General features: G+C 47.7%; 1 protein-coding gene across 6 annotated transcripts in view; it reads left to right on the top strand.

The window, feature by feature from the left end:
• The first annotated feature begins 217 nt into the window (after nucleotides 1–217).
• The window catches only part of SEMA5B (semaphorin 5B), a 265,987-nt gene continuing 258,203 nt past the window's right edge, over nucleotides 218–8,001 (top strand). For 3 of the 6 annotated variants that reach the window (XM_064717686.1, XM_064717683.1, XM_064717684.1), the window contains exon 1: nucleotides 221–999. The gene's annotated coding sequence lies outside the window, so the exon portion shown is untranslated. Of the gene's footprint in view, nucleotides 1,000–8,001 lie in introns of all 6 variants that reach the window. The other 3 variants (XM_064717688.1, XM_064717687.1, XM_064717685.1) reach the window with 3 other exon arrangements.

Below are 8,001 nucleotides of genomic sequence, written 5' to 3'. Positions count from 1 at the left end.
AGCCTCCGGCAAACAAGGGGACATCGGGGAGACGTGGCCACAGCCCCGGGCCCGAGTGAGGGGCTCAGTCAGGGCAGGGGACCGCGCTCCGCTCCGCGCTCGGTGCAAGCCCCGGCCGGGCGGCGTGTCCGCGGGGGCTGCAAGGGAGCCCGGAGCCCCCCGGCGCCGCTCCGAGCCCCCGCGCAGCCGCTTCCCCGCGCCCCTCTCCCATCACAGCCACAGCAACGCAGCCGGCCCTGCCCCTTCCACAGGGGAGGGAAGAGGCTGGATTTAAACGCAAACATCGCTCCGCCGCTCGGTGGATTATTTTCGCTCTTGTCTGGTGCCTCACCTCCACCCTCAGCCCTCCCCACACCGGCGGCACTTGAACCTGCCCGCCTGAAAAGTGTGCCATCCCCCATCGCCGACCCCCTGCTCTCGGGGCCAGCCCCGCCGGCCCCCCTCCGCAGGCTCCGGCCGGGAAGTGCCGCTGTGCTCCGCGGGACCCCCCACCGGCTCGGGGAGGCCGGCTGCGACCAGCGGGGAGGGCGGCGAGGGCGATTCGCTTGCTAGAGAAATGCCCTGTTGAACTTTGAATATATTAGTTGACATCAGTGCGAGTTGGGGCTGCCAGCCCCTAGCTCCCTCCTCCTTCCCTACCTCCTCCTCCTCCGCCTCCTTCTCCTCCTCCCCTCGGTCTCCGATGGAAAGAGTTGAAGCCGTGCTGATAGGAGCCGCTTGGAAGAGACAGCGGAGCGCCCGGGAGGACTTCGGTCCCAACTCCGGCCGCACCGCGGGGACGCTGCCCGCCGCCGCTCGCATGGCCCGAGGCGGCACTCCCTGAGCGCCGGGCTGGGCAGAGCCGCCGCTCCGCTCCCCGCTCGCCCCGAGCCGAGCCTAGCCCAGCCGCGCCGAGCCGAGCCGAGCCGAGCCGAGCCGAGCCCAGCCGCGCCGCGGCTGCCCCCGCTGCAGAGCGCGATGTGCCGGTGAGCCCCGCACCGGGAGCCCCGCGGCCACCCCGTAAGCGCAGCGCGGCGGCGGCTCGGGGGGCGGACGGCGGGACGGGCCGGGGGCGCGTAAACTTCCCAACTCGGCGGGGTCGGGGGGAGCGGGCGGCGCTGGGGAGGGGATCCGGAGAGATGGGAACCCCCGGGCTGCTGCGCGTCTCCGTCGCCCCCGGAGCAGCGCCCGGTAATGGGGGCCGGGGGCAACCTGCGGGGCGTGGGGGTGTGTTTGTGCCCGGCGCTCGGCGCGCCGTCCCCCTGCCCGCCGGGGAGCCTAAGGGGCTTGTTTTTTGTCGCTGTGTTCGCGGTCCGGCAGCGCTGGAGAGCACGCTAGCTCGGAGGTGGCAGTGGAGGTGGTTTTTTTTCCTCCTCTCCGCCACCTTCCCAGTTCTTCCTAAACCCGCTGAGGGAGGCTGTGGCGGGAGCGAAGGGGTGCAGTGGTGGGAAGGAGATAGCCTAGACGAAGGGATATCAATGATTTTTGTTTTTCAGATGGTAATTTGTCTTTGTGGTAGGGGTGGCCCATTAAATTTCAGCTCACGTCCAGATGGAGATCAAAAGCGAAGGGGAGAGGGAGAGGGAAGCCGAGAGCCTTGTGCTGCTCCTTAGATCCGCGCATTGTTAGAAACTTACGGGGAGTATATGGGGGGTAGGATTTCCAGAAACAACCTTTGTAGATCCAGCTCAAATATCCCCCACACCAAAGTTGGAGAGCTGTATTTTCCAGCACTACCATCTGCTCCTGGTGCTGCCCAGGAGCACGCTTACTGTTATGCCTCAGAGGAAACAAACAAAAGGTGTGCTTGCCAGGTCGGTCCTGAACCTGTGTCTTCATGGGCTTTTAGGTGGAGCGTTAAGTATCTAGGAGTATCTATGTTCTAAAGGTTCACTGTCCTCTGTTGGCTCAGTTTAGACTCTTTGATAATTTCCTGTCCTTAAAAAAAGGTCTCCAAACATAGTAGATGCCAGGTCCTGTTTTGTTGTTTGGTTGGGGTTTTTTTGGGTTTTTTGGGTTTTTTTTCCTAATTTATTTATCTGGTTTTAGTTGAGGTTTACTTTTTTTTTTTTCCCTTTTCTTTTATCTTAAAACTATTTATGTATGGATATATTGGTTAAGAACCACCATAGTAAAGTTCCTTATTTTGTTGTGCAAGTGCTCCCTCTCATTACAAAAAACATTTCTGTTCATAAATTATGGTCTGAGCTGCAAGAGGTTTGATGTCTTTGCCTCTGGATGTGTTCAGTGGTAGGCTAAGACCCCAGGCTGACTGCACTGTGGACAAAATAGAAACCAACTAAACCAGAAGTTGTAATGGGCTTTGATTCTTACTGCTGCTTGAGATCCCAGGTGAGCGGAGGAGGAGTGAGGGGAGCTGGAACAAACTACTCAACAGAAAAGTGAGTTGTGATTATACATCCTATTTGTAAGCACCCAATGTAGAAAACCGGTCATAACTGCAGACAAAGTGGCAGTGGATAAGGAAAATCCTGCTGATATTTAGCTGGATTTTTAACAGATTCAGTTTTTAAGCAGACACTTGAATCATCCCTATCTTTCATTTTTTCTCCTTTTGCACTAAAACTTTTCCGATTGGATTGGGACTCGGCACTAGGCAATAGTGGGGAATCTCTGTGTTTTATGTTGTGCTTCTTGCATTTTCAGTGAAGTCTAGGCACGTTGTTCTGTTTTTCTCTCTATCTTTATTGTTTCATTAAAAAGGCCAAGTTTTTGTCCTCTGCTGCCAGGGACTCACTAATCCTGAAGTCATGGGGGAGAGAGAGATCCCACCCTTCAGAATATAGATATTTGCTTTGTTCATCCCCCCCCCCCAGTTTGTTAGGCTGATGGAATTGGCAGTGGCTGCCCTCTGTGACCTCTCTCCCTTCCTGCAAAAAGCTGGGGCAACCAGGGAGGAGAAAATGTGCAAACTCCAGCAAGTGAAAAAGCACAACCCCAGAGGACAAAAGGCTTGAACAGAGAGATGCGGGGGATGAGGTTCTGTGCAGAAAATGACTTTTAGCAAACTGGCCTTGATCAGTTCACATTGACTGGAAACAATGGCATGGGGATGGGTTCAGCAGGAATGTGGGTAGCCCAAGAGAAGCTCGATGCAAGTGGTGCCATGGAACTTTAGTTGCTTTGCAGTAAGATTTAAAAAGTTCCCAGACAGAATGGCTTTGGTCATCCTCTGTGATTGGCCTTTATTCCCCAGGCCGACAGCTGACCTGGGGGAACATACCCCCAGACTATAAACTCTTCTTCTTACCTTGTAGTCTGTTGTAAAAGTGCTGCTTGACTTGGGCTGGCACGATAGGGCCCCGTAAGAGGGAAAGTTCCTGGGAAGCAGGCGCTCTGTGACATTAAACATGGCTCAAACAATAGATTTCTATTTTAGTCAGGACAAATAATCATGCGAACAGACATACTAGGGTTAAATAAGACCATCTGCATGAATATATCTTCCCGAAAACAAATAGATGCCGGGCAAAGTTTCGGAGTGCAGCCGGGGCTGTTGCCTGGCTGTTCGGCGAAAGGGGGCAGTATCCAACAGTGCCAGGGAGCGAGCTGCCGCTGCCGCCTCCCTGCCTCCAGCGCCGGCTGCTGCGGGCTCCATCAGCCGGGATCTGGGAATTCAGGGTCTTATCCGGTAGCCCGTGTTCAGGTGATTCCTTGTAAAGACATCGGAGAGGTTCACTGACTGTCTAGAAGATGCAAGATCAAAGCTGTAATTGTTTTACTTTGTGGTTGCATCACTTCCATATGCTGAACGACTGGAAATTAAGGACAATGCTGTATGATTGCAAAGCTAGTTTTGTTCACATGTAGTAGGCTGGCAGTAGTAACCTTACCTTGTTTTTACTGTACTGTTTTTAGGGAAAACATGGTGAAGCCTTAGCTTTGGAGTGGTGTTGGTACAAATGCCCTCAAGGAATTATCACCACTGTTTTCCATAGTAAGAAAACCAAACATTTTTTTCTCTAAATTTAACTTTCTTTGAGAACTCATTTGTTTCCAGCCTAGAGAAATATATTGATCCATCTCATAAAATATTGGTTTTAGAATGCATTTAAAAGCCTTTTCACCTTTCATTTATCTACATGCCTGCATTATTAGATTAGCATTTCTTAGTTCATTTTTTACTGGAAGCCACGGGCAATTTTACTGAGGGTCTGTCATTGGGAGGCCACGTGCTGGACTCCAGCTTTGTCAGGTCTCCTAAGTGCTGCTCACTGCCTTCATGGCAAGAGCTGCAGGAGCAGGGGCAGACTGGCCCCAAGAGAGGGGACGTGCTGAGGAGGGGAAGTCAGTCACTGTAATGTGAAGGTGTTCTGCTGCTGGGGTAGTGCCGAGATTCAGAGTTTAGGTGCCAGTGTGAAGTCTTCAACTGGATTTTCCTTGCTGCAGATCATGCCCACAAGATCATTTCTGGCATAAAACTGAAAAAGGGAAATTTAATTACCTGCAGAGAGTGGTGGAGACAATTCAGAATGGTTCTCTAGGGGTAAAATTCATCAGTGTTCGTTGTGCGTAAGTACCAAATCACATTGAAATCAAAAAGTCAGTCTTAAGTGATGGACTTACCTTTTACAGACCAAATACTGTGAAGGTGAACTGCCACAATTTTGGGTTGGATCCCTGTGATTTAGTCCAGAAGACAAACTGTGGTGTATTGCACTCTCCCTGCTGTGCCTTGACATGGGCTGTGTCCGAGCGTTGTTGTGCTGAGATTCAAGTCAATGGCTCTTTGTTATTGTTCTGTTACTTAAGGAAACAAAAATCAGCTCACTGAAGGCACTGTGTCAGTTTTATTGTAGGGATTGTTTCTCTTGTTTTCAGACTGCTGACTTGTCCAGTGTGCCCAGTATCAGGAGTCATCCCATCTCTGTCCATGGTGGCAATTTTCATTAGTTTCAGTGGGAGCTGAGTGTGAGACTTTTTCAGCTCTTTGAGCCTGCAACTGTGTGGACAGTGCTTTGCTTGCTGGAGATTATTCTTCAAGCACAGTTAACCTCAGTATTTATTTCCCCACTGTTCTCATTGTTGTCCAAAAAAAATTTACTGCATGACAGCCGTTATTTCTTACCCCAGGCTCAAGCCATGTGAGTGAAGTGCAGCAGAGCTCTGACTGCACAACTGTGACTTTCAGCACGCAGGGTCTCCTTGACTACAGCGCCGCGACTCCCAAAGTTACCTCTGCTTCAGAACTCATATAAAGCACAATTTTTTAAGGTCCACAAAAAATCACTCAAGGTGATTTTCTGAAGATGAGTTTATCAGTAGTAATAGTCCAGAAATATTACTGTTGTCAAAAATGTATCTACAAACCAAGTGGGTTTGTTTTGTTTCTAAATGTAATAACTCGGGGAGGTAATTTGCATGTGAAGGATGTTACCAAGTTACAAAGTATGACTCTGAATTGGTGGCAGGGCTATTCATGTGCTTATAATTAAACATGTACCAAAGCACTGTGCTGGTTAAGGACTGGTGTGTCTTTATTTACTTTTTAGTGAGCTGTAAATCAGACAATAAGTAAACATGCTGATTACTAGTTTTAATCCCCAAATCAATTGTCAACACCTGTAGAGTTTATAAATCATATGTATAATTTCATTGGTGTTCAGAAAGGGGTCATTTGTGGAGAGAGCACAGAATATTTTCTTCCCAGAAGCTGCTGTGAAGGAGCTTGATCTTACAAGGTGCTGCATGTTCCTCATTGTTGTTAACGCGTCTCCGGGAAACAGCACCCGGCACAACCAGACCCTGATAAACACAAACTGCAGCAGTGTCTGACCTCGTGCCTTTGGTGAGCAGGCAAAATGCTTATGGGCTTGTTAGTCTAGATAACACACTCCCTATTAGGCTGTTGCTGCAAATTAAATAAATTGCAGAGTGCCAGTTTCAAAGTTTGACTTTATCCGTGATGCAGCAACACGTGACCAGCCGGGACATAGCCACCTGCAGAGAAGAACCTCTGTCATAAGTTTTATTTCTGCCAAATATTGTGCTGCACTCAAAAGCTTCATCACAACTTCAGACCCATGAGGCAAACCCATTCCATAATTGAGAATATCATGTGAGCATCTGATGATGCAGAATGGATTCTCCAGTAGCCTTGGACCCTCAGTGCTATGGAGGATGTACCCTGATGCCAGATTGTCTTAGAAGTTAAGCACCTGCAGTCCTGCAGAACAGCCCAGTTAAGTCCTGCATAGATGATCTCTAAGCCATTTGCAGTTAAAGGGTTTGTAGCTTTGAAAGTTGGTATATTTTCCAGATTGTTTGTGCCACAGTCTTCAAAAACTGTTAGCTTTTAAGACAACCAGATGGCTTTAACAAAATATATTTGCTGGCACCTGGAACAGGTGGATGTGGAATCAATTTATGCAGTGTAATTTTTTCCACACCCCTTTTGGAATAATTTTATACCTTGGAGCCACCTAAGGTGCTTATTATGTAGCCAATAGGGAACAGCTTCTGTCTGACTACATAAGATTTTACACATCTTTTATAGCTAATGCCTAGATTGAAATGCAAAATTTAGTGCTGGGAGTGCATGTGAATTTGTGAAACTCCCTGGAGAAAATGTGGGTGCATGTATCAGTGAATGAATTATGCTTCTCCAGAGACAGAGAGTGTTTTTTTTTAGTGATAACAAATGTCCTGTGTTCAGTGTTTGTCATTTTAAAAGCAGTATTTTTCATTTCAAGTGCAAACCTTGTGCAAACCCTGTGCAGGTTACTGATGTAGAGTGAAAATGAAAAAATAGCTTCAAATTTATTTGAAAGGATAACAGAATGAAAATTTCTTATGTGGTATGAAATTGCCCTGACTCAGAGATCAAATTGGTGGTTCCAAAATATGGCTGTGACAGTTATGACTAGTTTTGTGGGAAAGAAGCAGATCCTGCTTGTTTTCTCAAGTGCAGAACACAAGCTTCCATGAGATTTTGGCCACATCCTCATTCTTGCAGCAGATTCAGGGACAGCGAGTTTACCCAGATGTTTGGATTCATAGTAACTTCAAAGGGTTTTGAGTGGGTGCTGTGGAACCATCTGCACAACTCAGAGGTAGGATTAGGAACTAAATCTGGGAGTACTTTGGCTCTTAAGGGAAGAGGAGTTTGACTACAGATGGCCTGTTGGGCAGGTTTAATTGCTTTGCTGTGCTGCTTGGCCACGTGGAAGTTGTTTAGCCTGCTGTTTCAGCTAAAGGTTGCTTATTTTTCTCCTATGGTGCTGATTTACAGCACATCAAAGACAGGAGGAAAAAATAAGGCAAGAAAGGAAAGGGTAGGAAGTTCTGTCTGGATAACTCAGTTTGACAGGATAATATGGTAAATTCAAGAATGCAGAAGGAGATGCTTTTGGGGCCTATATATATATATATATATATATATATAAAACACATGGAAGGAAAACTCGGCTATGTCTCAGAAGTTTGTTAGAGTGATTACAGATCCCCCTGCCCTGCCTCATGTTCCTTTCTCTGCTCTCCCTTCCTGATTGAAGATTCTCTGCCAGGAGGAGATTTTCAAACACATGGTTTGGACAGGGCAATCAGTCTATATTTGTAAAACACTTAGTATTTCACTCTCTGACCTTTTCTGGTGTCCATTCCACATATGAAGGGCATTTTCATTAGAAACACAAAGCTGAAACTCAGTTTTTGCCTGTATCCAATGTGCTCCTCCAGTCCAAAAGAGCTTAGCTTTTAGTTGCAATTGCAGCTTGTAACCACCTACTTAAAATAAAAGGCAACAGGGGGAAGAATATCATTAGTGGCTTGTGGTAGGATAAAGATACATACTTGCTCAACATGAGCAAAATAGGAACATGCACTCTAACCATGTGCTGTTCTAATACTGACAAAGGATGAGGTGAGGTAACACATAATATGAAAAATTTCACAGTTCCTGCTTTGTGAGGATAATCAAGTGATATAATAGTACAACTTAACCTTATTTCCATTTCAACGTCCATGCTCAGCAGTCAGAATTAATAATCATCAGGGACAGAG

Source organism: Zonotrichia leucophrys, chromosome 7 (genome assembly GCF_028769735.1).
Source record: "Zonotrichia leucophrys gambelii isolate GWCS_2022_RI chromosome 7, RI_Zleu_2.0, whole genome shotgun sequence".
NCBI classification, from domain to species: Eukaryota; Metazoa; Chordata; class Aves; order Passeriformes; family Passerellidae; genus Zonotrichia; species Zonotrichia leucophrys.
The sequence above is the reverse complement of the archived record's forward strand: the minus strand, read 5'-3'. Positions and strand labels throughout refer to the sequence as shown.